The 11,361-nt window shown below is 39.7% G+C and overlaps 1 long non-coding RNA gene across 1 annotated transcript; it reads left to right on the top strand.

Moving 5' to 3' along the window:
• Positions 1 to 8,459: 8,459 nt before the first annotated feature.
• Positions 8,460 to 11,361, top strand: LOC143509699 (uncharacterized). The gene is made up of 6 exons (XR_013129739.1): positions 8,460 to 8,516; positions 8,644 to 9,000; positions 9,129 to 9,167; positions 9,380 to 9,487; positions 9,600 to 9,631; positions 9,956 to 11,361. It is a non-coding gene; the product is annotated as an uncharacterized LOC143509699 (long non-coding RNA).

An 11,361-nucleotide genomic window follows, 5' to 3' on the forward strand; every position in this document is an offset into this window, starting at 1 on the left:
CATTCATCCCATATGTACACCCACATACATATACACCCACACACCTTGTGCTATATGTACATCGCACCCATGCAGGCACCCACTACCATACCAATCTCGCAATAATCATACAACAACAGACATCAACACGGTGAAGATATGCTGGTCTGAGTCCGGAACCCAGCACCCCCCCGGCCCACCCCAGATCTCCCCCAACAGCAATATCTAAGCTCACCACAACGCAGGTAGGATAAGGACCAGTCGAAGATGTTGATGTGCATGACAGCATCAGGCAGCGCAGTGTAACCTAAGAAGGCTTGCGGTCTGTGTCAGGGAAAACACCTACAGGTGCTTCATGAGGTCAACGCCAGAGTCCTGCTAAAAGTTGTCCGCATACTCATTCATCACACCAACTAGACATTTGATTCTTTCGCTTTCTTAGATGATGGCTCAGAGAGAACAATGCTGCTGTCTGCTCCCACAGACAGGCTTAGTCTGCAAGGTGCCCCAGAAGATCTAACACTGCGTAGTATACGACAAGATGTTCAGACTCTCCATGGTGCATCAGTGTCCTTCTCGATTTCCACTCCTGCCAACCCCAGACGGAAGTATCGCATCACAGGAGCATTCACTGCAGCTCGCATCGACCTAGCAGATCATACCTACCCCATGGAGCAGCTTCAGCGAAAATACAAGCACTTGGTTGGTCTGCCCATACAGACCTTCAAGACCGTCAGACCCCTTCTACTCATCGGGAGTGACCACCCACATCTCATTACTCCCATGGAGCCGGTCCGGTTGGGGCCTGCGGGAGGCCCCGCTGCAGTTCATATGAGGTTGGGCTGGGCGTTACAGGGGCCTGCTAGAATGGTACACCAGACGGCTTGCCCACACCACTGCTTGGTGACATCGGTACCAACTCAGGTGAATGAGCTGATGGGCTATGTGAAGAAATTATGGCAAGTTGATACGGTGCCATTCAGAAGTGATAAGCTGGTCACCTGCTCCAGACAGGATCACGAGCCGTAAGCCTACTTTAGATGTGAACCATGAACTGAACTGGGTATAAACCAGTTTGGTGGTTGGTATTTAAATGTGACCTCTGGCAACATTTTCTCAGCTTGCAGCTGAGAAACAGAGAGAAACAGAGTGTGTTTATCAGAATGGTTGGACAGATCAGTCAGCTTTCAGCTGATTTAACGGCAGAAAACAGATGAACCACTACAGGCTTTTCCCCTTAAAAACTTGGGAAATGCTTCTATATTTTTAACTAACAATATATTATAGTTAACATCTATAATTTTTGGAAAATAATTAAAAAATATTACCAGCTTAGTTGCTTCAGTTTTGACATATGGTCTATATACAATTCCAGATTGTGTATTTATAGTAAATTTGCCTTCAAATAACATCAGCTACAGTAGTCCAGCTGTTCCTGTATGATGTTCTGGACGGTTCTGCAAAGTACACACGTGACAATGGTCCTTATGTACTTATGGATGTTTAGCAGTAAAAAAACAGCAAGTTTGATAATCACAGTTCTATTTGCAATAATTGGTACTAAAACAGGCTGACTGCAGCTGGCTCAGCTAATGGCTTACAGTTTACTGAAACTGAGTAAACTGGAAGTGATAGCTAAATCCCTACATACAAACCAAAGTTATTAAAACATCCATGAAATAAAGATACATGCTCACAAAGTTACAACCACTTTCACTTTCCTACTATGTGTGTGAGCTTATCAAATCATTTGTTGCTGTGGTCCCAGCTTGGTTGTGTTTACAGTAAATGAGACTTTACTCAATGAGGATTTTAAACTCAACAGTATCTTATTATTATTAGCAGGTAATATAAGATCTTGTATATGGTAAACACTGAATTAATGCAGAAATGCACAAATGCAGCCCTGGCACGCCATCTAGTGGTGACCCTCTGTTACACCATCTGATTGATTACTTGTATGCAGAATGAGGAGTGTTAGAAGACACTGGGTAGAGGAGGGGCACTCCAGGTTCTGAAATCACGATTTAACCTTAACATTGCTGGAGTTGACCAGCATGAAGCCCATTGGTTTATGTCTGCTAACCTGTAATGTTTCATTGTCTAATTGATCAATAAATTAATCAGTATGCAGGAAATGATTAAGGACAACCCAAGACTATAAACCTTTCTGAATTAAATCATTGTGTGTCATGCACTTGTGCTTCTATGGAGAATGGAAGATGCAGAGTGGTGACAGGTCAAGTTTGCTATATATGATTCTGTATATATTTTAGAGATGCTGATTGCAGTCATTTGAAAATAACATATTGTGTTGTTTGCAAGGTGGAGCTAGGCTTGTAGAGGTGGAGCTAGGTTTGTAGAGGTGGAGCTAGGTTTGTAGGGTGGAGCTAGGTTTGTAGAGGTGGAGCTAGGTTTGTAGGGTGCAACTAGGTTTGTAGAGGTGGAGCTAGGTTTGTAGAGGTGGAGCTAGGTTTGTAGGGTGCAACTAGGTTTGTAGAGGTGGAGCTAGGTTTGTAGAGGTGGAGCTAGGTTTGTAGAGGTGGAGCTAGGTTTGTAGGGTGGAGATAGGTTTGTAGAGGTGGAGCTAGGTTTGTAGAGTTGGAGCTAGGTTTGTAGAGGTGGAGCTAGGTTTGTAGGGTGGAGCTAGGTTTGTAGAGGTGGAGCTAGGTTTGTAGGGTGGAGCTAGGTTTGTAGGGTGGAGCTAGGTTTGTAGAGGTGGAGCTAGGTTTGTAGGGTGGAGCTAGGTTTGTAGAGGTGGAGCTAGGTTTGTAGGGTGCAACTAGGTTTGTAGAGGTGGAGCTAGGTTTGTAGGGTGCAACTAGGTTTGTAGAGGTGGAGCTAGGTTTGTAGGGTGCAACTAGGTTTGTAGGGTGGAGCTAGGTTTGTAGGGTGCAACTAGGTTTGTAGAGGTGGAGCTAGGTTTGTAGGGTGCAACTAGGTTTGTAGAGGTGGAGCTAGGTTTGTAGAGGTGGAGCTAGGTTTGTAGGGTGCAACTAGGTTTGTAGAGGTGGAGCTAGGCTTGTAGAGGTGGAGCTAGGTTTGTAGGGTGCAACTAGGTTTGTAGGGTGCAACTAGGTTTGTAGAGGTGGAGCTAGGTTTTTAGGGTGGAGCTAGGTTTGTAGAGGTGGAGCTAGGTTTGTAGGGTGCAACTAGGTTTGTAGGGTGCAACTAGGTTTGTAGAGGTGGAGCTAGGTTTGTAGGGTGCAACTAGGTTTGTAGAGGTGGAGCTAGGTTTGTAGGGTGCAACTAGGTTTGTAGAGGTGGAGCTAGGTTTGTAGGGTGCAACTAGGTTTGTAGGGTGGAGCTAGGTTTGTAGAGGTGGAGCTAGGTTTGTAGGGTGGAGCTAGGTTTGTAGAGGTGGAGCTAGGTTTGTAGAGGTGGAGCTAGGTTTGTAGGGTGGAGCTAGGTTTGTAGAGGTGGAGCTAGGTTTGTAGGGTGGAGCTAGGTTTGTAGAGGTGGAGCTAGGTTTGTAGGGTGGAGCTAGGTTTGTAGGGTGGAGCTAGGTTTTTAGGGTGGAACTAGGGTGTGTTCAAAATAACCTACTACATACTACTGGTGTACTGCTTGGGCCCCAAATCAGTATCCAGTATGCAGTATGCAAATAAAATAACTTTTGCAGTACGAGAAACATCCCCGGTTGACATCCTACTTCCGCAAAATATGCCAGTATGCGAACAGAGCTATCTTCGTGGTGTACTACATCCCATCATGCAACGCTACGTTCACGTGACTCCGTAGTGCGCTTTGCTTTTGTCGCATACTGGAAACTGTACTGCATACTACTACGAGGACCAGTATGCAGTATCCAGTATATACTGAGTGCAGTATGTAGTACGCTATTTCAAATACAGATAAGTTTGTAAAGACAGGGCTAGGTTTGTAAAGGTGGAGCTAGGTTGGTAGGGTGCAACTAGGTTTGTAGAGGTGGAGCTAGGCTTGTAGAGGTGGAGCTAGGTTTGTAGGGTGCAACTAGGTTTGTAGGGTGCAACTAGGTTTGTAGAGGTGGAGCTAGGTTTTTAGGGTGGAGCTAGGTTTGTAGAGGTGGAGCTAGGTTTGTAGGGTGCAACTAGGTTTGTAGGGTGCAACTAGGTTTGTAGAGGTGGAGCTAGGTTTGTAGGGTGCAACTAGGTTTGTAGAGGTGGAGCTAGGTTTGTAGGGTGCAACTAGGTTTGTAGAGGTGGAGCTAGGTTTGTAGGGTGCAACTAGGTTTGTAGGGTGGAGCTAGGTTTGTAGAGGTGGAGCTAGGTTTGTAGGGTGGAGCTAGGTTTGTAGAGGTGGAGCTAGGTTTGTAGAGGTGGAGCTAGGTTTGTAGGGTGGAGCTAGGTTTGTAGAGGTGGAGCTAGGTTTGTAGGGTGGAGCTAGGTTTGTAGAGGTGGAGCTAGGTTTGTAGGGTGGAGCTAGGTTTGTAGGGTGGAGCTAGGTTTTTAGGGTGGAACTAGGGTGTGTTCAAAATAACCTACTACATACTACTGGTGTACTGCTTGGGCCCCAAATCAGTATCCAGTATGCAGTATGCAAATAAAATAACTTTTGCAGTACGAGAAACATCCCCGGTTGACATCCTACTTCCGCAAAATATGCCAGTATGCGAACAGAGCTATCTTCGTGGTGTACTACATCCCATCATGCAACGCTACGTTCACGTGACTCCGTAGTGCGCTTTGCTTTTGTCGCATACTGGAAACTGTACTGCATACTACTACGAGGACCAGTATGCAGTATCCAGTATATACTGAGTGCAGTATGTAGTACGCTATTTCAAATACAGATAAGTTTGTAAAGACAGGGCTAGGTTTGTAAAGGTGGAGCTAGGTTGGTAGAGGAGAAGCTAGATTTGTAGGGGTGGAGCTTGGTTGGTAGAGGTGGAGCTAGGTTGGTAGAGGAGAAGCTAGGTTTGTAGGGGTGGAGCTTGGTTGGTAGAGTGGTGATAGAATCCAGCCCTCCATTTGTTAAGTTGTTGGTGGAAGTATATTGTAGCTCAGATGTTCTGGTTTAGTGTTTGGGGATAATGTTACTGGCTTAGTGTTTGGGGGTGCTGACATTTTCTGTGCTTACATTGGTGATTTAGCGGATCACTATCCAAAGTGATCGAATGCTCTGGAAATAATTTGCTTCTTGTTAAGACTATTCGATTGATGGTTGTAGATTCATCTGTAATTTATTTTGTAATAAATAAACATTCCAAATATTCCATGTATTTGTTTCCATTTATAAATAAAACATATAACTTAATTTTACCTTTGGGCCAGTGCACTGTGTGAAGGAAACAGATCTGCAGGTGTGTGTGCATGTCTATCTGTGCAAAGTCTGCACAGTGTCTACTCGTTAACCACACTGAAGGCCGTGGCTCCATCCCTGCCAGCCATTCTAGCCTTTCTGCTCTCTGCACACTGTGGTCTGAATATTTTCCAACCTCAGTGTGGACCCCCCAGTTTTACCTCACGCTTTGCTTCAAAACCACTTGATCACTGTTCTCATCAGATTCTGTTTTTCACGTCAACAACCAACCACAAAAGTTCACTTGAGGAGCTCTGTTATAACAAGCCATTCAATTACCTGCCAAGTGTCTGCTGATAAAATAAATGTAGAACCCAGGTTTAGTTCAAATGTGAATGCTCATTTGCGGGAACATTAAAGCTACATTAATATTACATGATGCAATTAATACAATTTATATTAAAATTAGTATAAAATTGCACAGAATTATTTCCACATCTACATCTTCAGTACAGTATACTGTAGATCCCGGGGATATTCTTTAGATTATCACATGTAAAATCCACAGTATTTTAGGAGGGTGTCCTACTGAACTGGGGTCAATATTCCTCGTATGTGTTAAAGCCACATCTTCAGTCCAGGGGTCACACCACCATGCGACCCATCACTGGAACACCCTTGGTGTTTGTGTTGTATATTATTCATCCTCTTTTAAATACTTATATTTCTCTTCTTGTCTCATTTATTTCTTGGGTGGTTTGCTTCACTTCCATTTGCCACATATGCTTCAGTCTCCTCTATGGTCACTGTATGTGGTTAGTATGTCATGACTTGCTTGTGTGTTCAGATCTTCATCTTGCCACCTGCTGCACATCAGGCCACAAGGAGGCCACTGCTAGCAGCACTCAGCACTAACAAATCATGTAGCAAACACTCACTAAACCACTGTAATGTCTAAGTGTATGTAGGCCTTTATGTAGTGATTAGGTTTAAATGTAAGAGTGTCTGAAATTCATTTATCTTTCCTTATGAGTGAGCTAGTCAGAGAAGAGGTGAGAGAGTGTTGGTTTCATATGGTTCTGATTTTGAAAGGAGTACAAGTCTAGGGGTCAAAGGTCAGGTGGGCCGATTTCCTGTCTCTGTCTAGACTACATATTGAGGCCCCTTTTTCTAAATATATATAAAGGTATGAAGATGCAGCGATCGAGAGTAGAAGATTTCACATTGGCCAGACACCCCTCTCAAGCAAGACCATGGTGCTTGATTTGATGCTGTTCTTGTTTGTAATAAACTTATGATTGACAACTGAATAACACACAAACAAATAAGCAAACTATTACACTAACCAAGAAACAAAACTAAACCAATATTTTGCATTTACGATTTCGCACAAACCAGGAAATGCAATATGAAATGTGGAAGCTACTGAAAACAATGTCACAAGGCACTAATTCTAAAATCACGTTAATTTGTTGTTAACATATTGACGTATTAATATGAAAACACACTTAAAAACACATTGCACCAGGCATGTCCAAAAATCAACTTCCACGGGCCCGCAGCCTATGCCATAAAATCAGTAATATGCGATGCGCAAGCACCCGCTATTTTCTCTAAATAAAATACCCGCTATTTTATATTTCACCAGGAGATGGCAGTAGGCCTGGTACACACGAGAAGACCTCCCCAAAAAGTCCCATCCCCTCCACGCAAACAAAAAGCAGCCCCCCCTTTTATTTACTGTAAAACAAATTAGATAATTTGCATAAATTAGATAATGGTCGGCCCCCAAACAGTTTCACTTTACCAGATCTGGCCCGCATTGCAAAAAGTTTGAACACCCCTGCATTACATGATGTGACTCATTCACTGTTAGAAATGTGTAGTTTGCTGTTCATTGTCTGCATAAAATGAGAGTATCTATCTGTTACAGTACACTGCAGTAGTTTATGCTAACAGCTTCGCTGTTCTGTTAAGCATCTGGTTAGATACTAAGTTGGAAACTCACAGTATAAGAATCACTGGTAGCCTACTGTTTGATGTAAGAAAAACCTTCACTGACACCGATCAAATACTAATCACTGATCGGGGAGACCGGGTATGGTTGTAACACTTTTTGCTTTTTTTTAAGCTAGACTTCTCATAAAACTTTTATACAAAGTACACCCGTTTATTTACTACAAATGGCCCCAGTTCAAACTTCAATTGAAATATCACAGTCGTTGTGAGTTGATGTCAAATACATGGTGTTCCCTTGTTACAACCTACCCCACTACCGGGGTAAGTTGTAAAGTTGTAACACATGCTGGGGTAAGTTGTAACAATTAGACAAAAGAAGCAAAAACAGAGGCCACACCATGCAAAATGCTTCAAAAATAGTTTCACCTAGAAGTGTGTGTGTGTGTGTGTGTGTGTGTGTGTGTGTGTGTGTGTGTGTGTGTGTGCGTGTGTGTGTGTGTGTAAATTAGTGTACTAGAACAAACTTATTTAACAACATGTATGCTTAATGAACACTAATACAATGTACCTGTGTAAAGAACATGTAGGTCAAATAATAAATAATGTCAGTGTGTGTGTGTGTGTGTGTGTGTGTGTGTGTGTGTGTGTTACATGGCAGATACCATGTGCCTTTGCAACTGATCTGACTTGTCCTTCTTTGTGACCTCATCAGATATGTCTTTTAAAAAACATTTGCAGGCACACCTCTGTCAGTCTTTCTTTAAAATTATTTTTAAAATTGTTTTCTTAGTTGTATGTAAGGTGATGGTTGTAACACTTTAAAAGCTATGTTACAACCCACCCAACCCCTGTCAGCCATTGTTTAACTAGCTGTGTTAGCAAGGTGAATTGAAATGAACAGGGGAAAAATGCATCACAATTTACCTGAGAAACTATAGTTTAATGTAATATAATTATATGGTTTTATCTGCAATAGTATAAGTACTAAACAAAATATAGTCTTGATTCACAAATTAGATTCAGAGCTTCAACAGGTGAAGCTGTATATTGACAGTGATAGCAGTGGTAAATATGAACAAATATATTAATGGATATGAATAAATATTATAGCATTAATGAATTTGTATATGAATGTATGTTGACTTCAATTTGTTGTATATTACCTATTCATTTGTGTTACAAAATGCAAATAGAAATTTGCACTCAAATGACTGCACTTTATACATTTTCGTTTAATGTATAAGCCCCACCTCCAACTACATAAAACAGAGTTTGATGTAAGAGTCACATTTCCTCTTCATGTCTGATAGCAGGAATGGTTTGTTTATCAGTTCTGATTCTGCTGTTCCGTGGTGCTGGTATGTCATATTAATCTCAATTACATTATTTAAAACAAACTTTATTGTTCTGAAGATGGCAAAGAGGCCAATTTAAATGACAACATTTAATAAAATTTTCATTTTGTTGTTTTTATCTGGATTACAGATTTGCTCCCAGTGACTCTCGGCTCTCCAGATACTTTCATATTGGTGGCAAAACCTGGTGATGATGTCACCATTTGGTACCAACATAAACAAACAGGACTAACTTATGTTTACTGGTTAAAGCACACAGACAGATCTGTGCCAGTTTACGTTTCATGCCAGTTTTACAGTATTTTTTCCCCACCCAGGCCCTGTTCTCATGTTCATCAAAGTAATCGAATGGTAATGTCTGTAAACTCCCAGAACACCTCTCTCACAATACCCGCTGTGAATCACACTGATTCAGGACTGTATTACTTCGGCGTTCAGCAGGGCATAAACATTTACTTCAGCAATGCAACATACTTACAAGTGAGAGGTACCTTCTGTGCAAAAGAATCACACTACATTATCCATCAACAAACATGGCATGTATGATTTAAAGTGCTTATGTTTTATAGCATGTTGTGTAATAAACTGATGTAATCAATAAACTATTTTTTTCAGAGCAAAATGAGACAGTTTCCAGGAACAATTCTGAAGAAGGTTCGTTATCTCATGTTCTGCTGATCAGTTTCTGATTGATTTATTAATCTGCAGTACTTGGATTAGAATCATCCTCACTTCAGTTTGCTGTTTTCATTCTGGTTTTTAAAACATAAATGTGGATCAGCTGCAAAATTTAGATCACCTGCCTGGTGTTGTCACATGTACAGTTTAAAAATAATATATTTTTTCTTTACATTTTTCTTTTTCAGTTCACTGTTCTTCAGATGTTATCATCCTGACGGTGGTGATCAGTGCTGTGAATATGGTTCTCATCAGTGTTCTCCTTCTCCTTCTGAAGAGAAAAACACAAAACAGAAGTATAATGAGATATATAGTTATATATGACTTGCTGTATATTTATGAGATGAATGCTTATTACTGCTCAACAGCACACACAGTTAACTATGCTCTTTTCAATGTTTCCTACAGCAAATGGCTATAAAGTTAAAACAGACCAAGAGGTAATTCTGAAAATTCATGAAACAAGCGTAAAGCCCTAAAATCTACAAGAGATTTTATGTAATTTATATTTTAATATATGTTTACATTTGAAAGTGATTGTATTGGTGAACATTGATCTACAATTTACACAAACATAAGCACATAATCCAAAATTTAACCAATTGTATAAATCATAATCTCCAAATAATTTTTAAGATTAAAATAGTATATTATAAAATAACATAATTATATAATAAAATAATAAATTGTCTGTATTTATACGTATTTATATGTCATTACTATATTTTAGTGTGACTAATATGCATTATCTTACCTTGGTACAGGAGCAGGATCATAACTCAGTCAACTACGCTGCTGTACAGTTCTCTCATCACAGAACCATGAGGGTAGAGGCACATGAAGTGATGGATACACATGTAGAGTTTTCTTCAGTAAGACACTAGTGTGTTGTAACAGAACAAAGTTGTACATCATTCCTTCATTGATTGGAACATCTTTATCTACTTTAATATCCTAAGGGATTAAAGTCATGAGCGGTAATGCAGTAGCTCGTGGCCTCACTTTGATTTTAGTCATATATGTAACAGTAATCATACATTATGTAGTTTTACCTTGTACCAGTACAGCAATGGAGGGGGAGTTTTTTTACTCTGATCCACTTTATATACTTGCAGGTTACTGATTAGGAAATGCATTATTATATTTGTGTTTTTGGTCAGCATGTATTTAGAATATAAACAAAAATCCTTAAGCAGAGTGTTCAAATTGTTGTTAAACCAACAAATCAGTTTAGAGTTACTGTCAAACACACCAGACATCAGTTATGTGTACAACCTTTTGTATTTAAAGAGTGTTTAGATCTAGTTGATTTTATGTTTACTTTTTATTGTTGTTTTTATTTTTATTTGTGTGTGTGTGTGTGTGTGTGTGTGTGTGTGTGTGTGTGTGTGTGTGTGTGTGTGTGTGTATGTGTGTGTGTGTGTGTGTGTGTGTGTGTGTGACTAAAAGCATTTGTTTTGCTGCAACCTTCTGTTGTAATAATTAATATGAAAGGTCTTAATATGATGTGAAAGTACAGTTATATATGACTCGCTACAATATCCACATTAAAAGTGAAGAAACTGAATATGTTAGTTAACCTCTATTTACAGTGCAAAGGCACTGGCATTTGCTGTTTAATAAGTTCAGGTTTTGCCACATGATAAATGCCTCTTTTAAAATGATGTTTTATGTTACTTGAAAGTACTTGAAAACTTGTAGCTTGACATAATCAATTAATTAGTGGTCCTGAAATTAATATTATTTACTGTTTAAAGAATTAACATTTTGGTATAAGCAGCCGTGAACATAAATATGGTCTATTTGTGGCAGATTGTGAGTATTTATTATTTAGTTTCCTCATAAGTTGAATCAGAATAATAAGTATGAATATATAAGCATATTTATGTTCATTTATTATCATTCAAACTACATGTGGTTTGACACAGTTGATTAACTGAAAACATCGAGTTATTCTGATGTTAATAAACTATTTAAAATGAGAGAAAATACTCTGACAATTGAAAATACTCAATTCCTCATGTTTGCTTGAGTTTGTTTTAAGTTATTTGAGTATAATTCCCATGTCATTGTTATTTTGTAATTGTATTTTGTACCTACAGTAATTGCAGAACAGAATTTAAAAGCTAAGCCTAGAGTTGCTTAACAAAATAAAAATATTTTACATAAT

The sequence above is a fragment of the Brachyhypopomus gauderio genome, chromosome 3, assembly GCF_052324685.1.
Source record: "Brachyhypopomus gauderio isolate BG-103 chromosome 3, BGAUD_0.2, whole genome shotgun sequence".
Taxonomy (NCBI): domain Eukaryota; kingdom Metazoa; phylum Chordata; class Actinopteri; order Gymnotiformes; family Hypopomidae; genus Brachyhypopomus; species Brachyhypopomus gauderio.